This window comes from Hakea prostrata, chromosome 1 (assembly GCF_041222555.1).
Source record: "Hakea prostrata isolate BN-2017 chromosome 1, UWA_Hpros_2, whole genome shotgun sequence".
In the NCBI taxonomy this organism is placed as follows: domain Eukaryota; kingdom Viridiplantae; phylum Streptophyta; class Magnoliopsida; order Proteales; family Proteaceae; genus Hakea; species Hakea prostrata.
The window spans coordinates 47,027,567-47,034,085 of NC_142600.1; the positions used below are offsets into that span (position 1 = coordinate 47,027,567).

The 6,519-nt window shown below is 37.7% G+C and overlaps 1 non-coding gene across 1 annotated transcript; it reads right to left on the reverse strand.

Moving 5' to 3' along the window:
* Positions 1–2,123: 2,123 nt before the first annotated feature.
* On the reverse strand, positions 2,124–2,230 carry LOC149029050 (small nucleolar RNA R71). The gene has a single exon (XR_016171328.1). It is a non-coding gene; the product is annotated as a small nucleolar RNA R71 (small nucleolar RNA).
* Positions 2,231–6,519: the final 4,289 nt, after the last annotated feature.

Genomic DNA, 6,519 nt, shown 5'->3' on the forward strand with positions numbered 1-6,519 from the left:
GGTTTAGAAGTTGTTTTTGAAGGTTCGGATTTTGTTCTCTCTACTATGACAACAAGATCCACCCTTAGAGACAGAATTGTTGCTTTGCAGAGTTCTGATCAAGAGTTGAAAGAGAAGATTGAGAAGATTGCTTTAAATCTCGAAATGGACCCTGACTTTAGTATGTCTATGGATGGGACTTTGATAAGCATGCATTTACCATTATTTATTTAATTTAATTCCCCATACTTATTTAATTAAAGAGAGCTAATTGAGTATTTTTGTGTATTTTTCAGGAATAAGGAGATCTTGGATATTAGAGATAATATGGAGTAAAGTTGGCAAATATATTAGATATTGGTGGATTTTAAATCATGGCATTCAATCTTGCTGCTCAAGAAATCATGAAAAGTGAGATCTTAGCCAAATTGGAAATAGGTGGAGGTCTAAGGAACAAAATTGGTAATAAATCTGAAAATCGGGTAAACAGACCTACCTTCAGTATTTTGGGCATATCTCTCTCGTATGAGCTTGGATTTTGATGATTCAAGATGATATGGGACGATATTAAACATATCTACAACTTTCTAGTTTTGAGTTTTCCCAAAATCTGAACGAGTAAAGGTCAAATATACGGGTAAAGAGAAGGAATTCATTGTGTGCGGGAGACATAAAAGAGAAGCCAACCACAGAAAGGAAGACGGTGAATGCAGCTCTCATCTCTCTCATTGCTGAAAAAGAAGACCACATCTCTCTCTCTCTCTCCCCCTATGTTTCATCTTTATTTTTCTTAGGAACTTTGTGATAATGAGTAGCTAGTTCTTTTTCTTTGGGATGTAGATGAACCATGCTTATTTCATTAATTTGACTGTTCTATCTCTTCTAGCTGATTGTGTTTGAGTTTGGCCAAAGATGTTCTATAGCTCAGCGAACTAAGCGTGCAAAGCTTTCGCAAAGGACGATAGTCTTGCGAAGATAGGGCATACCTAGGAAGACCATCCCTAATTTGCTTTGAAGTGTAGAGTTATATCGGTTAAAGAAAAGCATTGGGGACTCGAAATCCCGAAGATCTTCACATATTCATAGTTTAAGTTTTTGCATTAATTAATAGATTTAGTTTAAATTTAGTTTTGTTTAATTCAATCTTAGTAACTTAGCCTTTTCGTTCCCCATAGTTCGACCCCGTACTTTCTGCTTGCTAGATTAGTATAGGATTTTATTTTTGATTGGTTAGCGACACGATCAAATTTTGGCGCCGTTGCCGGGGAACCAAAGCACGGTTGCTAGGATTGATTTTTGTCAATTAGGCATAATTTTTTGAGTAATTTTAGTGTTTTTAATTTTTTATTTTTCTTTGCTAGTTTAACTAATCTCTTTTTCTTTTGTTTTGTAGGTAACTGCAAGAGTAGCGATTCGATAATTAATTTAGGTTGTTATCTTTTCTTTCTTAGATATAATTGTATTTAGGACTTTTCAATTGTAACATTTACATTAGATTGGGTTGTTTAGGTTAATTTTTAAAAATCCCCATCCCTCAGATCCCACATGTATAACTTTTGTTCGAAAGATCACGTGGATTGCGCTTCAGGTACGTCCTAGACTCTCCCTTTTGCTATAGTTATTTTCTTTGAATTTTTCTTATTTAGCTTCTTTTTTTGTTCTTCTTCTGTTTGTATGCATGGTCGTCCGTCCCTAACCCTGAGTTAACTCCACTTGATTTAGAGTTAGAAGAGACTTTGGCCACCCTTAGAAGGCAAAGAACCATGGCAAACTATGAGCCTCCAATGAGGCCCTTGAGTGAGCATTTCATTCCTACGATATATACTCCGGTTTCTTGTATTAAGTTGCCTAACATAGAGGCGGCTCAATATGAGATCAAATCTAGTGTGATTCAAATGCTACCATCTTTTTATGGACTTGCCAATGAAGAGCCTTATAAGCACTTAGATGCGTTTTTAGAGGTGTCCTCCACGGTTAAAATTCAAAACCTCTCAGTTGATACTTTAAGATTACTTCTTTTCCCATTCTCCCTTAAAGATAAAGCTAAGCATTGGCTTCATTTTTTGGACAATGTTAAAATTTCCACTTGGGTAGAAATGCAACAAGAGTTCCTTAAAAAGTTCTTCCCCATTGGCCGTACCAATAGCATTAGGAGAGCGATAACAAATTTCTCCCAACAAGAAGGAGAACAATTTCATGAGGCCTGGGAAAGATTAAAATAATTACCTAGAAAGTGCCCCCACCATGCTATTCCTAAATGGCAATTGGTTCAATGCTTTTATGATTGCCTTAGAGACCGACATAGGCAAATGGTTGATTCTTCTTGTGGTGGGACTTTCATGCACAAGAATGAGAATGAGGCATGGGAACTTTTTGAGACCCTTAGTGAAAACTCCCAACACCATGCTTCAGCAGCTAGGATTGAGATTCCATCCATTGGGCAACCAAAGAGGAGCGGTCTCTATGAGATCAATCCTACCATTGAGATGAGTGCTAAGGTTGACTTGCTATCTAAGAAATTGGATTATCTCTTGTCATTAGGACAACAAACCCCATCTCCACTTCCTACAAGTTCTTCTCCACCTAATCAGATTGAAGCATGTGCTTTATGTTCTAACATATCCCATCATGTCACTGACTGCTATTTGGCTACACAATACCATGAGTTTGTTAAGGAGCATGCACATTTGGCCCAAGGAGTCTCTAAATTGGGTAATGATCCATATTCCAATGCCTACAACCCAGGATGGCGAAACCACCCCAATTTTTCATGGCGAAACTCAATGCCCAATCCCTCTAATCAAATACCTTATACGCCACCTCCATTTAATATGCAACAAAATGCCTATAGGAATGAGCTACCATCATCTCCACAACCCTCACATAATTCATCATTTGAGGATAAGGTGCTAAAGGCGCTTAGTGGACTAGAGCAAAACACTCAATTATTACATTCTCATTCTCAATTCATTAAATTGGAAATCCAACTTGGTCAACTAGCTGATGCCATCAGTAGGAGGGAGGTTGGTCAGTTACCTAGTCAACCAATAGGTAACCCTAATCATCAAATTGGGTCTAGGAAAGAACAAGTTCAAGCAATCTCTGTTCTGACATGCAGTGGGAAGGAATATTATGCACATTTGCCTACTCCTAAGCCATTGCCCATTGATCTTGAGAGTCGAGAAGAGGTTGATTTGACCCATGAGATTGGCAATGATGCACACAAGCCTAGTAAAGAAACACCACCTGTGAGTATTCCCCATCAAATTCCTTGTAAGGGGTTGCACATTCCGATTGTAGAGGGTCCTACTCCTGAATCTTACACTCCCAAAGCCCCCTTCCCTGAAGCTCTTGAGTCCTCAATTCCAGATTCTATAAAGAATGTATCTTTAAGCCCAAATAGAGATGAAGAGTGCTTTGCAATTAACTTTATTGATGAGGTAGTGGTTGATTATATTCCAAACATGCTTATTGATGATCCTCTACAACATTACTTGCCATTTGGGGGATCTAACCTAAATATTGAGGAAGTCAACACATCGTTGGACTCTTCCACTTCTTTAAAGCATTCACCATTTACATTTAGATTTGAGCTTCCACCTCCATTGGCTGCTTCTTACTGAGTCTGGCTGAAGACTCTAAACTTAGCGCTTTATGGGAGGCAACCCATTTGTTTAGATATTATTTCTTGTTCTTTTTCCTTTATTTTCTTTGTTTGTTATTAGGTTTTACAATTGCGTGCTCTATCATGAGTTCAAACATCAGGTACACTCTTTCCTCTATTTGCTACTATTATTTTTTTTGCATGCACTGAGGTCATTGCATAATTTAAGTGTGGGGGGGGGGGTGTCAACTCGAGTAAGACTTGTTGATAGTTGGTAGAGCATTGTCACAAAGATAAAAAGTGCCCAATTTTTTCTGGCTTTGGTAAGAGAAATGTTTTAATTCCTTGCTTAGATACAAAATGAGAGTTTAAGTGTTTTAGAAATCCCATCTGATGTAATGAATACCCTCTTGAGAGAATAGTAATGGGTTTTACATTTTGAGACCGAGGTTGAATCGGAAAATAGGAATTCCAGGTAGTCCAAAAAGTTTGACCCTCTAGTTATCTTGTATTGCCTTGTGCTTATGGTGACAAGTTGAGACCGATTTTAGACTATTTAAATGTGAAGCGAATTGAAGTAAAATGTGAAAAAAAAAAATGCTGAAGTTTAAAGGTTAGACCTCCTTCTTAGTAACCGGGTTTTGGTGTCACCAACATCGTGCCTCGCGTCAAACAATTGGGGTGTCTTTGGTCCAGTCTTGGCCTGTAGCCTAGTTGGCTTAAGTAAGTAAGTTCGAGGGGTATTCTACACCTAGTCCCTTAAGGCCATCTGGCTTGAGAGCAGCTGACCCAACACTCGTTACATAGGCCATCTAGAAAGTTTAAGAGGCAAGACATTGCATGGACTAGAACTGTGACCATTAAAGAAAGAAGTGAATTAATGTGCTTATAAAGGAGAAATGTCTAAGAAGGTCAATATTGCTTAGATCTTGAGTTCTTGGTATAATTTGGTACTTAGTTTAGTCTTATCTGAGGGTGAAGTGGTAGACTGAAGATAAGAAGAGACTTCTCGATTGAATTGTTTGCCTAGAGCTAGACTCAAGAGAGGGTGTAAGAGCTTAAGTGTGGGGGTGCCTATATTCCCTTTAATCTTTAGTGGAGTGTCTTTGTCTTGGAATCTATCTTTCTACTCTTACTACTACCAGAATAATTAGAAGAGCACTAAAGAATTTTGTGTGTATATTCTCTGCAAACACTCACGAGACACAACTCGTCCACTAGGGTAACCTAGGGGTTTAAAGGCTTGTTGCACATGCTAAGTGCAACCGTGATTCCTACGAAAGTGAGTTAGATTTTTTCTTTCTTTATTTTCTGTATTAGTTTTATTTTTTGTTTTGCTCGAGGACTAGCAAACACTCAAGTGTGGGGGTATTTGAAAAGCATGCATTTACCATTATTTATTTGATTTAAATCCCCATACTTATTTAATTAAAGAGAGCGAATTGAGTATTTTTGTGTATTTTTCAGGAATAAGGAGATTTTGGATATTAGAGATAATATGGAGTAAAGTTGGCAAATATATTAGATATTGGTGGATTTTAAATCATGGCGTTCAATCTTGCTGCTCAAGAAATCATGAAAAGTGAGATCTTAGCCAAATTGGAAATCGGTGGAGGTCTAAGGAACAAAATTGGTAATAAATATGAAAATCGGGTAAACAGACCTACCTTCAGTATTTTAGGTATATCTCTCTTGTATGAGCTTGGATTTCAATGATTCAAAATGCTATGGAACGATATTAAAAATATCTACAACTTTCTAGTTTTGATTTTTTCTAAAATCTGAACGAATAAAGGTCAAATATACGGATAAAGAGAAGGGATTCATTGTGTGCGGGAGACATAAAAGAGAAGCCACCACAGAAAGGAAGACGGCGAATGTGGCTCTCATCTCTCTCATTGCTGAAGAAGAAGACCACATCTCTCTCTCTCCCCCTATGTTTCATCTTTATTTTTCTTATGAACTTTGTGATAATGAGTAGCTACTTCTTTTTCTCTGGGATGTAGATGAACCATGCTTATTTCATTAATTTGATTGTTCTATCTCTTCTAGTTGATTGTGTTTGAGTTTGGCCAAAGATGTTCTATAGCTCAGCGAACTAAGCGTGCCAAGCTTCCGCAAAGGACGATAGCCTTGCGAAGATAGGGCATACCTAGGAAGACCATCCCTAATTTGCTTTGAAGTGTAGAGTTATATCGGTTAAAGAAAAGCATTGGGGATTCGAAATCCCAAAGATCTTCACATATTCATAGTTTAAGTTTTTGCATTAATTAATAGATTTAGTTTAAATTTAGTTTTGTTAAATTCAATCTTAGTAACTTAGCCTTTTAGTTCCCCATAGTTCAACCCCGTACTTTCTGCTTGCTAGATTAGTATAGGATTTTATTTTTGATTGGTTAGCAACACGATCAGACTTTATTGTTTAAAGGTAGACTTTGTGTGCTGGTTGTTGAAGAAATCAAGAAGGAAATATTGAAAGAAGCACACCAGTCAATCTTTACAGTACACCCTGGAAGTACCAAGATGTACAAGGACTTAAGGGAACATTTTTGGTGGAATGGTTTGAAAGCTAATGTTGAAGATTTTGTTACCAATTGTGAGACTTGTCAATGTGTGAAAGCCATTCGTCAACCTCCATCTGGATTGCTTCAACCCCATCCTATCCCTAGTTGGAAGTGGGAAGATATCTCTATGGACTTCGTGACTAGCTTGCCTCGTACAAGTAAAGGTAATGACACTATGTGGTTGATTGTTGATAGGTTGACCAAATCAGCCCATTTTATCCCTATGAAGATCACTTACACTTTGGATAAGCTAGCTAGGCTTTATGTGGACAATGTGGTTTGTCTGCACGGAGTGCCTTTGAGTATTATTTCTAATCGTGATCCTAGGTTCACCTCAAGGTTTTGGAATGGTTTGCGGAAAGCCTTGGGAAC